Genomic DNA, 19998 nt, shown 5'->3' with positions numbered 1-19998 from the left:
TTTAGGCTATCCTAACGAATAAATAGATGTCATTAAAAATTTTCAGACCTCAAAAATCAGGGTACAGAGACTCAAGTAAACTTTTTTTCTGTAAAGATTTACGATCCTATGAGAAATTTGCGCAAATTCATGGGAAACAAACTCGTGCATGTGCATGCCACTGTAATCGTGGAGAACTGGAGCGCAAAACCCAGGACACAAGGAACAGATAGAAAGAGGACTAGCGCTGTCCTGTCTCTATGTGTCCTTGTGTCCTGGTTTTTTTCGCACCTGTTCTCCACGATGCTTCCCCGACTCGACCACACAAAGGTATTAATCGATGCCACTGTAATGCTAAAATAAATTAATTCTGGTGATACCTTCTCATAAACATCATTTTCCAATCATCAGACGGCTACGCAGCTACCCGTGGACGCTGCAAAAAAAAAAAGAAACATGTGGCGGCGGAAATCAAAATGAAATTCTAACGCGTAAAGCTTGCTTGAACGCCGTAGTGCCAATGCTCTTTTGAAAGCATATGACATTAAGTGCCAATAGATGGGGAAATATACTTGTGCAATTCCAATGGCTGCTTTAAAAAAAAAAGGCGCTAGGTCCGAGTGTATTGTCTGGGCTACCCCACGCCGCACATTCAGATGTGCGATCCCGCTACTGCAGAGCGCAGGAGCTTTTGCCTGCTGCGTTTGCGCCCTGGGCCGGTTCGCTCCTCCTTAGGCGACCTGGTCGCCACCGAGCTCAACCGGGGCCACCATATCGGCGCCCAGCTTAGCGCGGACAACCGATCAACATGGGCAGACGTGGGGCAGGCCTCCCAGCCTCAACCCGTCCTCTAACGCCAGCCTCCAAGCAGCTGGATTACAGGGGCACGCCACTACCCCCGGCGGAGACGCCATCAATGCGGCTGGTTCTTATATCCACCATTGTCTAATTCCCTCGTATTTACAAATCTTTTTTTTTTTCCCTGGATGCGGTATCCGGTGCACATATACTGTCATGTTCTTGTAAGGAAATTTCTGCGATCCGTTCTGGCTCACAGTTGAAATGTCAGCGTGCAGAAATATACACTTCCGATCTGGTTTTGTTTTGAGCTCAAGAGATGCCGCGCTAAGCGCAGCGACCTAACCTCCTCTCTCGTTCGCTCTGTGGCGCCAACCTCGGTCCTAAACCGGAGCTTCGATACCTGTTCGAAAGATGGGAGGCCGATGCAAATAGCGCGATATTTTGAATTGCCTTAGCACATTATAGAATCTGCCATACTTAACATCTCAGACAGTTGATCCTCTAGGCCGGTTGCTCTTTGTGTAAAAATTATGGAAGCGAACATTGTTGAACATGCGTATGCAAATCCTGAATCATACTCGGTGAAAACACGTTTCGTCTTGACGATACCCCAGTTTTAATATTTCGATTTGCAAGACGTCCTGCACCGCTCTATAATCTGCAAGGAATTTCAGTTTCAGTTTAGTCGTTCAGTCGTGTCCGACTCTTAGTGACCCTATGGACCATGTCACGCCAGGCGTTCCGGTCTCTCACTATCTTCCTAACATCACATAACTTCATCTGCAGTGCCTCGAGGATGCCATCTAACCAACGCGTTCGCTGCCTACCCCTTCTCCGGCGACCCTCAACCTTTCCCAACATCAAATCTTTCTCCAGCGACTCCTCTCTTCTCATCAGATGACCAAAGTAGCTGAGCTTTAACATTAAAATTTGGCCCTCCAATGAGCAGTCAGGGTTTATGGTCGACAATATCGACTGATTTGATCTTCTGGCAGTCCAAGAAACTCTCAAGAGTCTTCGCCAGCACCACAATTCAAACTCGTCAATTCTTCGGCGGTCAGCCTTTTTCACAGTCTAACTCTCGCATCCATACATCACAACTGGAAAGACCATAGCCTGAGTTATACGGATCTTGGTTGGCAGACTAATGTCTCTGCTCTTTACTAGGCGGTCAAGGCTAACCATTGCTCTCTTTCCCAGAAGCAGTCGTCTCCTAATTTCATGGCTGCAGTCTCCTTCCGAGGTAATCTTGGAGCCCAAGAACAGAAAATCTGTCACAGCTTCCACTTCTTGTCCATTGATGCTCCAGGACTTGATAGGGCAAGACGCCATCATCTTTGTCTTTTTAATGTTCAGTTTAAGCCCAAACTTCTCACTCTCTTCTTGTACGCGGATCAGAAGTCTCTTGAGTTCCACTTCACTTTCTGCCATTAAAGTGGTATCATCCGCATATCTAAGGTTGTTGATACATTTTCCAACAATCTTTACTCCAGCTGAAGACTCGTCCAGACCGGCCTTCCTCATGATGCACTCTGCATATAGGTTAAATAGGCAGGGCGACAGTATGCAGCCTTGCCTCACTCCTTTCTCGATCGGAAACCAATCAGTAAGACCATGCCCAGTTCTGACTGTGGCCTCTTGCCCTTCATACAGGTTCCTGAGGAGACAGTTGAGGTGAATTGGAACTCCCATCATTTGGAGAGCTTGCCACAATCTGCTGTGATCTACGCAGTCAAACGCTTTCGCATAATCAATAAAGCAGAAGTAGATGGGTTTCTGGAACTCTCTTGCTTTTTCCATGATCCAGCGAAGGTTAGCAATTTGGTCTCTAGTTCCTCTGCCCTTGCGAAACCCAGCTTGCACGTCCGGAAGCTCCCGATCCACATAGTGCTGCAGCCTACCTTGGAGGATTTTCAACATCACCTTGCTAGCATGCGAAATAAGCGCGATCGTGCGGTAGTTGGCACAATCTTTGGCACTGCCTTTCTTTGGAATGGGGATATAAACTGACCTCCTCCAATCCTGTGGCCACTGCAGGGTTGTCCAAATCTTCTGACATAATGTATGCAGAATGTTAACAGCGTCATGGTTGAGGTTTTGAAGCAACTCAGCTGGAATGCCATCAATTCCACTAGCTTTGTTCTTAGCAAGGCTGGCTAAGGCCCATTCAACTTCACTCTTCAGGATGCCCGGCTCGAGATCAGTAATCACAACCGTCTTATCTTGGGTTTGCAGCAAGGAATTTACATTATTGTAAATCTCTAAGTTCGTTTAACGGAATTGGCGTTTTCTGCCTCCCAGGTTACTCGAGTTATGGGTGTTTCCAACGTACAATCCCCTTTACATAAATAAAATATTTGCAATTAATTTTCTCCTTTTTCTAACCGATATCGAATAGTCTCACAAGTTATTATATAGCCTTGATGTTCGCCTCCTAATGTATTACATGCAAAAATTGTTACTACTCAGCAGCCTGAATTTTCCTAAGGAAGAAATACTGTGCTAATATAGAGAATTTCTCTTTAAACCGCAGCAGATGCAAAACCAGTGCCATGTATAAGAAGATGCCTGCACTACACAGACCATACTGAACAAGTGTATCAATGCGCTCGAAGTTGAAATGTGTTTAAGTGCAGCTTCTTTCTTTGCACTATGATTTTGTTGAATGGCGTGCCAGAGGAAACCGTTAAGGGACTCCATCTTTTACATTTCAAATACAAAATTTCCTTACTGGAGACGTTCAATATTTGCCTTTTGTTTAGTTACGTATTATCCCAGTTCGAGCATTATAGTGATAGACATATGAAAATATAAGACAAAACACTTTCACGAGTCTCTTTTTTTTGTCTTTGTTCCCAATGTGTTTTGAATTAAATTCGGTGCAGTTAATCTTTTCATTCCATCTCTCCTGCCCAAATAAAAGCAATAAATCAACTGAAAATGATTTGTTCGCTGCAGAGTGCTCATGTGATGCAATTTCTTCTGCACAAGGGGGCTCTTCTGCACAAGAATCCTCATTGTAGATAAGCTCCATTTACAAGCTGTTAAAATTAGCTCCTAGTGTAGAATATACACCTCCTTCTAATCAGTAACTAATTTTTCAACGAAATTTTACGAATGTTACCAAAGTGCTTCTTTTATAACATAAAAAGGCAACTCTGTAAAAGGGTGTACTAGACCAAAAACGCCTGTTTTCTTGAAGCACAAGTCACCAACGCCTAAGTGCTTTATCGTTAAGCTCCATGCTGCAGTACAAGAAGCCTTGATGTAACTTTGAGGGCCACGTGGACAAGAGCGGTTGAAGCGGTGGGTTGTCTCGGGCGCAGCTGCAAATAAACATAAAAGAACGTTGCGAAAAAAAAAATTAGACATTTCGTTCTCTCCTTTAAAGGGTACTCTGCTACGCAAGAATCCTCATTGCAGCAAAGCTGCATTTACAAGCGGTTGAAATTAGCCACTACTGTAGAATGTACACATCCTCCAAATAAGTACCTAATTTTTAAAACTAAATTTTACGAATGTGGCCAAAGTGCTCCTCTTGAAACATAAAAAGGCAACTCTGTAAAGGGGTGCACTAGACGAAAAATGCCTGTTTTCTCGAAGCACAAGTCACCAACGCCTAAGTGCTTTATCGTTAAGCTATATGCTGCAGTGCAAGAAGCCTAGATGTAACTTCGAGGGCCACATGGACAAGAGTGGCTGAGTGTTGGGTTGCCTCAGGCGTAGCTGCAAAATAACCATAAAAGTACTTTGCAAAAAAAAAAAAAAACCTTACAGACATTTTGTTGTCTCTTTTAAAGGGAACTTTGCGGCACAAGAATCCTCATTGTGGCAAAGCTGCATTTAAAAGCTGTTAAAATTCGCTCCTAGTGTAGAATATACACCTCCTCCAAATCTGCACCGAATTTTTCGAACGAAATTTTACGAATATGGCCAAATTGCGGCTTTTATAAAACAAAAAAGGCAAGTCTGCAAAGGGCTGCACTAGACCAAAAACGCCTGTTTTCTCGAAGCACAAGTCACCAACGCCTAAGTGCTTTATCGTTAAGCTATATGCTGCAGTACTAGAAGCCTAGATGTAAGTTCGAGGGCCACGTGGACAGCAGTGGCTCAAGTGGTGGGTTGTCACAGGCGTAGCTGTAATATAACCATAAAAGAATGCTGCAAAAAAATTACCAGGACGTTTTCTTTTCTCCTTTAAAGGATACTCTGCTGCACAGGAATCCTCTTTTTGGCAAACCTGCATTTACAAGCTGTTAAAATAAGCCCCTAGTGTAGAATATACACCTCCTCAAAATCAGTACCTATTTTTCAAACGAACTTTTTACGAATGTGGCCAAAGTGCGCCTTTTAAAACATAAAAAAGGCAACTCTGTAAAGGGGTGCACTAGACCAAAGGCGCCTATGTTTTCTCGAAGCACAAGTCACCAACGCCTAAGCACTTCATCGTTAAGCTCTACGCTGCAGTACTAGAAGCTGTGGGGCCTCACAGCCCCTTTTAGATTTTCAAACCTCGCGCACTTTTTTCTGTTTGTGTTGGTGTCCGCCCGGGCAGCGCGAGTATGCATGAGCGAGCTGCCCGGAGCAGGGTCGGCATGTTATCGGCGCGAGACAGAGGGTAGATAAGCGCGACGGAAGCATGGCTCGGGGCTTTTTCGCCGGGGTGCCGGCCACAGAAGGGCGGCGTGGCAGCGTCCCAAGCCGGCGGGATGTACACGGACTGCGGAGCGGAGTCCTGCGAGGCAAAGACGGAAGCGGCGCCTACAAGAAAGCCTTTGGAGTGTTAGCATGTGTGCTGCCACGCGAGTAGCAATGCTTTTGTACCGTAATCAATGCTTTGTACTCGCCCTATCCGCGCCGCAGTGTGTTTTCTGTTGCCGCGGTGAAGCCCTGACCCATGTTCTGTTTTATTCTGCATAGTCCATTGTCGCGCACTTCGACGGCATGTTTCCAGCGCAGTTTTGACCAATGCTGTTTCTTTTCTATTTTATACTTTTCTTTTGATCCGGAATAAACTGGTGTTTTTAAGAAAGACTTGGTTTTTCACTCGTCGGGCGAGACCATCGCTCGCGGACCCGTATTCTAGAAGGCGGAAGCTTCAAAGCCTAGATGTAAGTTCGAGGGCCACGTGGACAAGAGTAGTGGAAGCGGTGGGTTGTCTCAGGCTTAGCTGCAAAATAACCATAAAAGAATGCTCAAAAAAATTGCCAGAACATTCTGTTCTCTTTTTTAACAGTCGCTTGTGAGAGATTTTTTTTTCATTTCAGTACAAAGCAACTCGAGAACGATTGCAAAAATATGAGATGCATTCTAGTATTTTTCAGGCTGTCTTATGTTGCAATCACACTGTAATGCTCTAACTGGGATACCACGCAACTGAAACAAGGCCGAAGGTTTTAGCTTTGGCCCTTCAATCCAGGGAAAGGCTATGATGACATTGCGATGCCAGCTGACGGCGTGTGCTAGTACCTATGGCTCCTAATTCAAACTGCGCCGGAATTTCAGTTTAGCACACTTCGTTCTTCCCCAATATAGTGTCAGTGTTACGTGTTGCAGAATAGGCGTAGTTGAACAAGTAAACATTTTGATTTATTGACAGCTGCGGGATGTCATACTACGCAGGTAATATTGAATCGGCGATTAGGCGTAATGACGTAATTCAACGTTTGCTGGATGTATCTTATGATGTAACTTAATTTATGCAGTTACATCATAAGATAGATTCAGGCCGATTTCGCGTAAAGGAACGTTTAAATTTTACATGAGATTCAAACTCAGGACTTTTGTTTTGACAGCCAGCCTCGCTAAAGGCATTTTTCTTGGACTTGGAGCAAGTGGAGATTGATATGCATGTCGTGTTGTGTTTTACATCCATCAGTGGCACCTGGCGATATTGTGCTGATGAGTGTGTATGTAGAAACATGCACCGAAGAACGCAATATTGTCACAACCTTGTCAAGTGGAGCTTGGCATGCGAGAATGAGGGGTCAACTTCAGAACAGTTGCTCCAATTGCATCAGATTAACAAAACCATGATTTCAAAAATCATGAATATTTTTTGCTTTCACTTTGTGTTTGGATTTCTAGGCAGTTCATTGCGCAGGCTTTGGACATTTACGGCTTCTTTATGAAAAATATTTAAAAATTTGACCACTTTAACAGGACCTTTTTTTTTTTTTCATTACATGTCACATATTTGACGCTTGTGTTTTTTTAGGATAATTTGGAATCTGAAAAGTACCTTATTTTGTTCCCAACAAACCTTTAGTTCCGAAACCGCCTTGAAAGCAGATTTTGGCGAAATCATTTGGAGATAGTGATTTATCTCCGTAATTGTGCTCCTACAAAAAATACGAAATGCGAAAAATTATTTCAGAGATTTCAGAACTTCCTATTTAAATATAACGCCGAAGTAATAAATTAAAGCGACCTGGTGCATACGCTGGGCCATTCTTCTGAACAATGCGCTGCTCTGTAGCGATTAATTCGAGTTGCCTGTTTTTGTTTCAGCGTTACACCTGTATTGCGCCCTCGTCTGCGTTCGTAAAATGCTTTCCTTTGTTGCTTGCTGGGAGAACGTTTTCGTGCAGGCTTCATTTCTATCTCCTACTTGCCGAGCACTTTGATTATCCCGGCTACAAGTGGTGCGCTAAGAGCGTTCGGATGTTACGTGGAGCGTTTTATTCACTCCAAGCTTATATTTCCGTTTACCGGCCAATCCGTAGTGGCCGTGTCCACAAATTGTTTTTTCTACTTTGCGTTTCAGCTCTCTGCTGTACTCTTTATAGCAGGTCCTTTTTTACTAAAGAGTGCGGAAGACAACCATCCTAACATGGGCAGGCACTATTTTCAATTTCTTTGTGTTGAAATCAGCGTTCATAGGTTCTTTCAGGGGTGACTGCATCACTGGAAAAAAAATATATATATTTTGGCTGCACAGGTGACAACCAAGCTTCCTGACAATTTTCTTTAATACATGCATAATCCAAAGAAAACAAACTACAAACACACTTTTTTAAAGACATTGAGATTTTATCCCCACATTTTCCCTTAATGGTCTCGATAATTTTGGCTTCGTTGTGTGGCACAACGAAATGCAGGTTTAGAGTTACAGACAGTCCAATAGAATAGGCATGACAAGATACACTAGAGCAAGAACAATTCAAATTTGGCGGAGCAGTCACATGATCACTTATACAGTGCGCGTTGTATTTCCATCGTGCTTCCTGATCGTCTTAAAATAGGAGTTCGCCTTTGCAGGGAATTATCGTGAGATTTCATTTTCCCGAAAAGGTTAGGGAACTGGCTTTCGTTTTTTCGTCTTAAAAACCAATATGAAATTATTGTGTCCGAAGCTTCTATCTCGCCTTTGACACTAACGGCAAAAAGGATTTCTTCTGAAAGCTACGTATCTGGTTTCTCATAAAGAGTCATTCTATTGCACGCTTTTTTTACAGCAAATTACATGCGTCTTGACAACAGTATACTCCTGAAAATATACTTAGCAAATAAAAATTGCGTATGTCCCCATGTCAAGCAATATTAGGAATTGCAGTTCCCACAATTTTATGTTTGGGGAGCAAAACGAAAAGCTACCTTCATTTTTGGTTTTTATTTAATTCTGTACGAATTTTTTCTTTTTCACGTGTTGTAGCTTTGTAGCTCTTTGTGGGTAGCCTCAAACGCCATCCATCAAGTCATTTTCACGTAGGCTGTAAATATTTCTTGCCGCTATCGAATGCAGCTGCCTGGCCATTGTCGCCACTCGTGAAATTTACAAATTTAATTTTGAGTTCTCCTGGTAAGTATACTGCAGGGATTTAAAAATTTGCGCTCTCGACGCATTTCTTGGGGTAAGTGCGCCTGTGGCGGCATCTGTCGACAGTAAAACGAACCTGAAACTGGCTTCCTGGAAAGCTTACTTTCATGCGTGCCCCGCTTTGCGGTAGAGAAAAATGCTTTCAACGAATTAGCAGTTACACATACCGAAAATGTCAGCAGCACTAACATTTCTTTCAGAACAGACAATAAAAGGCATGGTAAAGCAGAATACGCTTATTCAAGTGTACTTTTTTTTTCCGTACAAGCCGGGGCTTCTATGGTGACAATTACTCTAGTCAATTTTATTATAGCGCTTATAAAAACAATAAGCCAGCGAGCTTTTTCACGCAATGCATTACCTCGCTGTGTAAAAGGCAGGCAGCGGAAATTACTATATGTGCTAAACATTTGAAAAAGAAAAAAAAATAATAACGCCTCCAAACATGCCGCACTGTGGAATGCAAATTCATTTCTCCCTCCGCTTCCTCCGTTAAGACTGCGTCGAGATCCTTCTATCTCTCTTTCACAAATTAATCCATGCCACTCATTCACCATTATCGCACCTGCAACGACCCTCTTATTCGTCAACCAGATCCCACTCTAACTACAGTTTTACACGCATTTATGGCAGTACTCATACCTTTAACTTTTCGGCCCTGCCACGTGTTATACGCCTGTGGAACGACCTTCCAAACCACATCGCCTCTGAGCGCCATTGTGAAATTTTCCATGATCATCTAGTCAAACATTTCATCGACAACTGTACTTAGGTCGTTCTCATCTGTATCAGGGAACCATGACTTTGTTTTCACTTTATTTCCCTGTCTTATCACATGTGGTTGCTACGTTGTTACTTTTTTTTATTTTCCCATCTGAAAGATATGCATCTGTTTTTCTGCCAGATTACTTTATGTGTATGTTTTCTTCTTTAATTATTTTGTTCATGTTGGGCTGTTTCTTTCGTGTGGTTGTTATATTTGCAATGATTGCTTAATATATTTTCATATTTAACACTGTTCATTCCTGCTGATCTTGCTGCTTTTTTAGGCACTATTATATTATCTATACTTCTTCTTGTACCCCCCTTGCACAATGCCTCCCTGGAGGCCTGTAAAGTATTGTAAATAAATAAATATATGTTCGTCAGTTACAGCACCGCAGTAGACATACCACAAAGAGCAGCCACAAACGTATCATATAAAAGAGTTTGGACAATTGTGAGCGTGTGAATCAGCTGACAATGGGCATGGATTTCACTAGGTGCCATCCAGAGTGCAGAGTAAGTGGTTCTTCACTGAGTTTACACTTTAGGTAAATTATTAAGGCGACCTTTAATGGCGGAGTGCATTTAGCACAAAAGGAAAAAAAAATTTATGAACTCAAGTCTTAGTAAAATCTTTTATTCATCAATATTATTCGTACCAACACTTGGGGAGATATAATCTTGAACGGAAAAAAAGAATCATAAACATCAAGCATAGAGGTATTTGCTTGGCATAAAATAATTTGCGCCAATACCAGTGTCTGGTTCAGCGGACGATGAGTCTGCATTTCAGTAGGCAGAATCCCGACAGGACCACAACTTGCATCTCTGAGATTTTACAAAGGCAAAGCAATAGGAAGATGGTTTGGTTCGTGGGGTTTAACGTCCAAAAGCAGCTCACGCTATGAGAGACGCCATAGTGGTAGACACCGGAAATTTCGACCACCTGGGGTTCTTTAACGTGCACTGACATCGCACAGCACACGGGTACCTTGCTTTGCGCCTCCATCGAAACGGAGCCGCTGAGGGCGAAGGGAAGAAGTGCAGTGGTTAGAGCACTGAAGTTAAAAAATTGATGAACTCGTCACAATTGCGGCCGAAATCTGACAGTCATAGGTAAATATATACGCAAGTAGGTGTCAATAATATTGCTCCGCGAATATTTTCAAAAAGGCAAACTTCACGCGCATTTCCCATGCTATTGTGTCTCACGACTTCACTTAAGGTTATGTAAATTAGGCGATCCTAACGAATAAAAAGATGTCATTATAAATTTTCAGACCTCAAAAATCACAGTACAAAGTCTGAAGTAATTTTGTGTTTTTGTGGAGGTTTCAGATAATATGAGATAATTTGCGCAAATTCATGGGGAAACGTTCGTACATGTGAGCGCCACTGTAAAGCTAGAATACACTACTCCTGGTGATACCTTCTCATAAACATAATTTTTCAAGCATCAGAGGGCAACGCTGGAACCCCGTGGACGCAGCAAAAAAAAAAAAAAAAAAATGTGGCTGCGGAAATCAAAATGAAATTCAAGCGCGTAGAGGTTGCTTGAACGCCGTAGTGCCAATGCCTTTTTGAAAGCATGTGACAAAGTGCCGACAGGTGGGGAAAATATTCAGTAGCCCTTTGTGCAATTCAAATGGCTACATTAAAAAAAAAGGCGCTAGGTCCGAGTGTATTGTCTGGGCTACCCCACGCCGCACATTCACAGGTGCGATCCCGCTACTGCAAAGCGCGGGAGCTTTTGCCTGCTGCGTTTCCGCCCAGGGCCGGTTCGCTCCTCCTTAGGCGACCTGGTCGCCACCGAGCTCCTCCGGGGCCACCATATCGGCGCCCAGCTTATCGAGAACACCCGATCAACATGGGCAGACGTGGGGCAGGCCTCCCAGATTCAACCCGTCTTCTAACGCCAGTCTCCAAGCACCTGGATCACAGGGGCACGCCACTACACCCGGCGGAGAAGAGAGCAATGCGGCCGGTTCTTATATTCACCATTGTCTAATTCCCTCATAATTACAATCCTTTTTTAACTGGATGCTGTTTCCGGCGGACATATGCTTTCATGTTCTTATAAGGAAATTTCTGCGATCAGTTCTGGTCGAGAGCTGAAATTTCATAGCGCTAAAATACACGCTTCCGATCTGGTTTTGTTTTCAGCTCAACAGCTGCCGCGCTAAGCGCAGCGACCTAACCTCCTCTCTCGTTCGCTCGGTGGCACCAACCTCGGTCCTAAACCCCAGCTTCGATAACCGTTCGAGAGATGGGAGGCCGACGCAAAGAGCGCGATATTTTGAATGGCCTTAGCACATTATAGAACCTGGCATACTTAACATCTCAGACAGTTGATCCTCTAGGCCGCCTGCTCTTTGTTTCAAAGTTATGGAACCGAATATTCTTGCACGTGCGTATGCAAATCCTGAATCATGCTCGGCGGAAAGAAGTTTCGTCTTGACGAGACCACAGTTTTAATATTTCGATATGCAAGAAATCGAGCACCGCTCGATAATCTGCAAGGAATTCACATTATTGTAAACCACCCAAGTTCGTTTAAGGGAATTGGCCTTTTCTGCCTGTCAGGTGATTCGGGTTATGGGTGTTTCCCAACGTATTATCGTCTTTACATATGCAAAATGAATTGCGAATTGTTTTCTCATTTTTCTAAACGATATCGAATAGATTTCACAAGTTATTATATAGCCTTGATGCTCGCCTGGTAATATATTACGTGCAAAAGTTGTTGCTATTGAGCAGCCTGAATTTCCCTAAGGAAGAAATACTGTGCAAATGCAGAGAATTCCGCTTTAACCCGCAGCGGATGCAAAAACAGTGCCATGATTAAGAAGGATATTTTTACCTGTTCTGCACAGACCATACCGAACAAATTTATCAATGCGCTCGAAGGTGAAATGTGTCTAAGTACAGCTTCTTTATTTTCACCATGCTTCAGTGGAATGGCATGCGGGAGGACAACGTTAAGGGACTCCATCTTTTACATTTCAAATACAAAATTTCCTTATTCGACATTTTAAGTGTCTGCTTTATTTCAGTTACGTATAATTCCGGTTAGATCAATATAGTGTGAATGAAGTATTAAAATATCTGACAAAACACTTGCACGAGTCTCTTTTTTTTTGTGTCGACGTTCACAAGGTGCTTTGTATTAAATTCGGTGCAGTTATCCTTTTCATTCCATCTCTTCTGCCCAAATAAAAGCAATAAAGGATCTGGAAGCCGTACCTAACCAATTACAAAATGACTTGTTACCTGCTGAGTGCTCATGTGATGCGGTTTTTCTCTTCTTCATTAACAGTCACTTGCGGAAGATTTTGTTTCATTTCAGTAGTACGAAGCAACTCGGGAACGATCGCAAATATTTGAGACATATTCTAGTGTTTTGCAGGATGTCTTATGTTGCAATCCCAGTGTAATGGTCTAACTGGGGTACTACGCAACTGAAACAAAGCCAAAGGTTTTAGCTTTGGCCCTTCAATCCAAGGAAAGGCATTACAACTTTCGATGATGATGCGGGGCATCGCAAGCGGTGCCCAGTTCAATGTGCGAAGCGTTTCTGCGCAGTATGTGTATTCGTTTTCTCAGCCGTTCATTGCAAACAAACTTGTGCTCATCTCTCTCTGCCGGTCATTATTTCTAAGAAATCTCTTGCGCGACAGAAGAAAAAGGAACAGACAGGGAGACGGCCAACCTACACGCTTGAGTTTTTGATTCCCTTTTCTGTACGCATCCTCTGCTGTGTGACGATGTGCTTATAGACTATGTAATAGTGCGCTGCGCTCTGCAACTGCATTTTTGCTTGTGACAGTGGAATATAGCGTGTGGGATTCTCTAAGGGGCTGCTGTTCCGCTCTCGGCACTAAACGCCGATCCATTAGCTCAGACCTCAATGGTGTCCCGTATGAACAACACGAGCACCGAGAACCAAAAAGTTAACCGTTTATTGGTCGTCATCGGCTGCGCGTGCGATCAAGCTACGGCTGGGTTTACCTGAGCAGTCCGTCTGGCTTCGTGGTCGCGTCCGATCTCTTGGCCCGTCCGGTCCGCACTGCCTTCGGTGCACACACAACACACGCACTCACTCACTCGTTGTCCCTTGCGCCGCCGCCGAGGAAGATAGAGGGGGAACCGCGAGGGGGAACGGCCTTTTGCCACTGGGCACCACGGGTGGTGCGCCTTCCCCACGTTCTTCGCCGCAGAGGGCACCGGCGAGAGGCCGCCATCCCCGAGAGCAGAGAGAGAGGGGAGCAGCGACGGGCCCAAAGTGTGACTGTTTTCCACAAGAGAATATAATACTGTACGACCGCAAGCAGGTAATGCTGTTTAGTCGCATTTTCAGACATTGATGTCATCAGTATGCTTGAAGTTTTTGCGAGTTTTCTCTGAGTTGTCATGGCTGAGTAAAAAACTTGGCTAAAAACGAGGCATCTGTATGAGCCAGACGAACCGTCGACGTCGCCTTGTGCCTGGAGCCCATCGGACTGCCTGCCACCTCGCTGCCACCTTCGCGCCACTCAGTAAACATACAGCAACAGATGGACTAGAGGAATCTTCGAAACGATACCTCTCCTAACAAATACCGAATTTCCAAAATCCTTTGCACAAATTAGGCAAATATGTCGCTTCAGCGGAGAAATCAGAATATCAACTCACATATTACTTATTTGTTTGGCCCATTTAGCTCCTCTGGAAGGCATACCTTACGGATCACTGGTTCTTTGAGCCCATACCGCCCGGAACTGTCGCCCCTTTTCTGATCACTTTCCTTACTCCCACCTTTATTTTCCCAATAAATGTGTACTTGACTTTTCTGCGAAGTTCTCTGTCAGTCTAAAGCGCCCAGTTTCAATTTTCTGCACGAAATTACGACGAAACTAATTGCGCTGGAGAACATCGGAGAATTAGCTCTTCATTTTAGATCTAAGCCCTACTTTAATTTAATAAAAGGTTGTACTGCAATTGTAATACTCATCTTATTATAATATGTGATACAGTGCGCTATGGCATGGAGTATATTGCTGAAAATAATTCCTTCCCCGAGAAAACATTTTAGCAAGCCTCTCGGAGATCGACAGCAAATTCACTTGCTGCATATTTTACTACTTCCCGAGCTGCACAAAATATCAATTTATTTACTTTTTTACATGCCTCGGTGTATTCAGTGAGTATTTGCTATGTCCTAATATATTTTCTTCCAAAAAAATTTCAGTAGCCGCTAATCATCATCACTTATGCGTTTCATGAGTTTTAAATATAACTCTAGTTAGATGTGTGTCAGGAATGCACCATATATTGCGTTTAGGAAGCTTACCTTGATATTCCTGCTCATGCTTTGACGTCTGTCATTGTCAAAAAGAAAGTGACTGTGCTTTTTGTCAATAACGCTTTCGCAGCCTGCTTTAAATACATTGAAATTTTAAATGTATTGATTTGTGATGCAGAACATTCCGTAATAAGAGACAGTATTACTTGAAATTCAGTTAAAACCTATCGCGCAAATATTATGTGCATATGAAGCATGATGTTCTGAAAGGGACCATGAAAAGTTGAAGGGATGACTTTCAGCCGCCGTTTTGGTAATTAGAGAGTTAGGAGGTGTGGAAGTGTAGCTTCTCTTTTCTTCGCGCTTCGTCTAGCTGCTTCTCGTAGTTAAAAGATAAGCATCTAAAAAGCTCAGAAGAGTATCTTGATCGGCATCTACAAGCTAGGCCTTCCAGACTGGCAATGGCTGGTACGTCAACCTACTGCCTGGACTGAGGTGTGGGACTTCACACATCTGGTGGAGTCGTGCTGGGCATACGGTTCCCGACTTTCGTACGCCTACGAGATAAGAACACGGATCTCACACCGGTTCATCAACGCCCAGCTAGCCGCCGGCTCCACTGCCGGTCCCCTGAATTCGGACCTCTTACCGCCCCGACGAGGACGACGAAGCCTCGACCAACGGTTCCACCAGAAATGGCCACAGATAGTAGATCCCCGGCGCCCCATCCTTTACCACGCGGCGCGAACACCGCCATCTTTTCACGGCGATGTATACGAAGATGCGGAGCACTAGTTGGACACATTTCAGCGGTCGCCCGCTACAACGGCTGGAGCGACGACCGTAAGCTCCATTACGTGTTCTTTGCGCTTGAAGACTCCGTTAGGACATGGTTCGAGAACCACGAAAACATGTCCACCTGGGATACATTTCGCCTAAATCTCCTAGCTACGTTTCCCAATGCAGATCGCCGGGAGAAATCGGAAGCTGCGCTTCATTCCCGCAACCAGCGCACCAACGAACGCGTCCGCATATATGTGGAGGACATGACGCGCCTCTTCAAGCGCTGTCGGAGGTCGTCCGGGACGAGGTGCGCCTAACAGCGGAGCAACAACTCCCTGAGGGTCCTAGCAAGAATGAGGTCAGATCTAACTATGCATCTGTCCTCTGCCGGGCGCCAGCACCTGGCTACGACGTCAATACCGTAAATATCACGACTCAAGAAATGCAGCAGTCTGGTGTTGCCCGGATGCCTGCTTAACCAGCCTATCAGTTTCCACGGAAATCTGAAGTGTGGCTTGCATCAGACCGGCGGGCCCTCTGCTACCACCGTGACGAGGCGGGTCATCCTTACAGGCCCAGCCCATATCGCCGAGTGGGCGTGCGTGGTTTCGCGCCCGACGATCCTTGCCCACGGAACGGCGAACGACCATTCGAAATTGAAGCTCACCTGCCGGCTCGTCACAGGCCTGGAACATACGGCCGTTATGACACTAGATCATCGTCTCCTCGGCGTTACCGTACCCCAAGTCCTCGCCGAGATGCCGGCTATCCTGAGCGGCGTTCTCCCAGTCCACGTCGGGAATGCTAATTCCAGCGGTCTCCGGAGGCAAGGCCGCTGCTGTCGGGAAAACCGAAGATCCTCCGTCGACGATACACCGAAACGCTGATTTCTCACAGGGGCAGGGTAGCGACAGCATCCGACGTGCTACCTCTGATTTGTGTTTTACAATTGACGGTACTGACGCTGTCGCTTTACTTGATACTGGTGCAGATTATTCGGTGATGAGCCATGCCCTCGCCCAGGACTTGAGCAAAGTTTTGACGCCAAGGTTGGGCCCTAGCATTCGCACGGCTGGAGGTCACCTCATTAGCCCGGCCGGAAGGTGCACAGCCCGAATCAGCATCCGTGGTTTCGTCTACGTCGGTGAATTTGTCGTCTTGCTCGAGTGTTTGAGGGATTTGATCCTGGGCCTCGACTTTCTTCAGGCAAACGGTGCTGTGATCGACCTACACGAGGCGCGGGTCACATTTTCAACAAAGCAAGCCGTGGCGCACAGTGACACAGAAGACCCAGGAGTCAACGCTTTGTGTATTGTCGAAGACGACGTAATGCTGCCACCACGGTCCAGTGTGCTGGTGTTAGTGAGGAACGACTGGTTTCACGGCTAGGAAGGTATTGCGGACAGTAACCCTTCGCTGTTTCTCGAAAAGAGAGCGGCTATTGCGCGCGGTCCTGTCGACCTGAATGATGGCTGTAAGACAGTGTCTCTGACGAATTTCACCAATGAAATTCAGTACCTCGCGAAGAGAACGGCTGTCGTCTTCCTCCACGATGTAGATGGGTTGCCGAATCTGTGCCCCCTGGAGGTAAATTTTTATGACGAAGCCGCAGCACGCAATGCCATTCAGAAGATTAAAATCAACCCGGGTTTGTCACCTCATCAAAAGAACATTCTGTCGTCCCTGCTACCTGATTTTAAATATTGCTTCGCGACGAGCTCCCCCCGCAGGGGGCATCTGTTAAAGCAGATGTTTGCGTGTACTGTGCGACACCACGGACCCCGAGCACCCACGCTTAGCCGTGCGTGGCATCGCCGTGTCTGGGGAAAAGGGTATCCTGGTGGTTGAGCCGATGCCGAGTGTTTGGACCTTTAAGGCCCCTCGGCGGAGGCAACACACCACTTTGGCCCACGCTTCCCACAGACGGCACCTCCGGGCTGACCCACCCGGGGGAAATCGGCAGTCGCCTTTTCCTGTCCTCCCCTCCATCTTTCACTTTCATATCCCCTCTCTTACAACTGTCCTGTCTTCTCTTACCTTCTTCGTTTCTTCCTACTTCCAGGCGGCGAGGGTTAACCTTGTGTGGCTAACCACCCTGCGTTATGCCATATTTGGTTATAGTCGGGGTGTATGGCTGGCGTGGGCAGGACTGCTTTGCGAGTTCCTGTCCCGTCCCCTCGTTGGGCTCCATGGTGGGTGGCCGCCACCCCGGCTGAACAAAAACTTACTGTATGGCTTCTTCTTTGCTCTCCAATGATCGTTCCCGAAAAAGGGGACGGACCGATGAAACTGCAAACTTCTTTCTAAAGAATGCAAACAGATTCCCACGCTTCCACGTGGTGCACAGTGAAGACCCTCAGAAAACAGCTAGGCAAATATCTCCTTTTGTCGTGACCAAGACATTGACTGAAGCAATAGGCCAAGGATACAATGTCAAAAAACTTCCAAATGGTGACCTTCTCTTGGAAATTATGTACCATCATCAGAATGAAAAACTCCCAACAGTAACCAGCTTTGGGGAATGCCCAGTTAATGTCACCAAACACCGCTCTCTAAACATGGTGAGGGGAGTCATTTCAGATGACGACCTAAAGTACCTAAGTGAAGAAGAACTCCTTGAAGGACTAAGAGAACAAAATGTCATCAATGTGTTCAGAATTAAAATCAGACGGGATAACAAAGAGATACCGACTAGGCACTTAGTCCTTACCTTCGAATCGAGCACACTGCCCGAGGCTGTGGAGGTAGGGTACACGAAGATAAAACTGAAACCATACATACCTAACCCGCGCCGCTGTTTCAAATGCCAAAGGTATGGCCACGGCTCACAGACTTGCCGAGGCCAACTTACATGTGCGAAGTGTGCCTCCCACGAGCATCCCGCTGAGAACTGTGAATCCGAAACGCATCTTTGCATCAACTGTGAGGGCAGCCACGCTGCTTACTCACGAACCTGTCCAACATGGAAACAAGAGAAAGATATCATCACACTAAAAGTCAAAGAAAACCTCACTTACAGGGAAGCACGTAAGAAACTCACGTCCACTCACACCCCAACTTATTCTGTTGTGACGCAAAAGGGGGCGGCGTCACAGCAGTCCTTGGAACCTGCCCAGGTGACACACGGTGCACCTAAGGCAGGGACCTCTACGTCCCCGGTGGAAGTAGCTGGGGCTGCTCCACCACCCCCAAAGCAGGCTGCGCGGGCCTCTAGGTCAGCTGGCCCCAAGGTCTCTCCAGTAACGGAGAGATCTACCACAAATGTGTCTGTGCAGTCTGCACAATCGTCCAGCACGTCCGAGGACGCAATGGACACAACAAACGACGACCGTCCGGGGCCGTCAACATCTGACAGGCGACGGAGCTCCTTGGAGCGAACCAGAAAAGAAAAGGCCCGAATCACCGGGCCAGAAAAAACTTAGTCTCTCTACCTTCCTCATTTAAAATGGCGTTCTTAGTCCATTGGAACTGTAGAGGACTTTTAAAAAACTACAATGATATAACAGACCTTTTAAATTCACTGTCCCCTGTGGTCCTATGCCTACAAGAGACCAATCTGGGACCGCAACAAAAAAAATTTTTTAAAAAAGCACAAAGTGTTTCGATGTGACAGAGAACAAGCAGGTCGCCTCTCCGGAGGCGTTGCTATTGTTGTGCAGAGCAGTATTGCAACGCGAGAAGTCCATCTCAAAAATAATTTCGAAGCTGTTGCAGTTACTGTTGTTCATTATAAAACAATCACAGTATGTTCTGTCTACCTTCAACCTCATGTCATTGTTACCCTTCACGATTTAGAGGAACTTCTACAACAGTTACCTGAACCATATATTTTAGTTGGAGATTTTAATGCACACTCCTCCTTTTGGGGGAGTGAGCAAACAGACAGTAGAGGACGTATTTTAGAAGATTTTTTGCTGTGCAACAACGTCTGCCTCCTGAATACAGGTAAACAAACATATTGCTCCCCAAGCTCGGGAAAAATGAGCTGTTTAGATCTATCATTTTGTTCACCATCAATTTTTACCGATTTTAAATGGGACGTTCTCGACAACCCATATGGAAGTGATCATTTACCTGTCATAATAAGTCTAACATCCTCACCATCCATCACTCTAACCAAACCACGGCGATGGAAACTTCACCTGGCAGATTGGACACTTTTCCAGTCCAAAGCTGACCTCATAAAAATATTTTCAGAAAATCTCAGCATAGATGAGCTGAATGAAGAGATTACAGCTTGTATTATTGCTGCAGCACACCTAGCTATTCCACACTCCTCGGGAACTGTACAGCAAAACCATAAAGTGTGGTATACACAAGAGTGCAAAGAGGCAAAAAGAAAACAAAATAAAGCTTGGGGAATATTCCGGAGATATCCTACACATGAGCACCTTATAACTTTTAAAAAGGCCAGGGCTAAAGCACGGTGCATTCGCCGCGAAGCTGAAAAAGCCTCATGGCAAAATTATGTGTCATCAATAAATAGCTCAACCACATCTAAAAAAATGTTGGAGCAGGTTAATAAACTAGACGGCAAATACTATCCTTTCACGATTCCACTTTTAACAAC

At 45.2% G+C, this 19998-nt stretch overlaps 2 non-coding genes across 2 annotated transcripts; both read right to left on the bottom strand.

Annotated features, from left to right (window-relative positions):
* Positions 1-583: 583 nt before the first annotated feature.
* Positions 584-882, bottom strand: LOC146180644 (signal recognition particle RNA). Its single transcript, XR_014700497.1, has one exon.
* Positions 883-11027: 10145 nt separating this feature from the next.
* LOC146180643 (signal recognition particle RNA) lies at positions 11028-11326 on the bottom strand. The gene has a single exon (XR_014700503.1).
* Positions 11327-19998: the final 8672 nt, after the last annotated feature.

Source organism: Amblyomma maculatum, chromosome 8 (assembly GCF_055883805.1).
Source record: "Amblyomma maculatum isolate TAMU_Amacu chromosome 8, ASM5588380v1, whole genome shotgun sequence".
NCBI classification, from domain to species: Eukaryota; Metazoa; Arthropoda; class Arachnida; order Ixodida; family Ixodidae; genus Amblyomma; species Amblyomma maculatum.
Note: the sequence above shows the minus strand (reverse complement) of the source record. Positions and strands in the feature narration are given on the sequence as shown.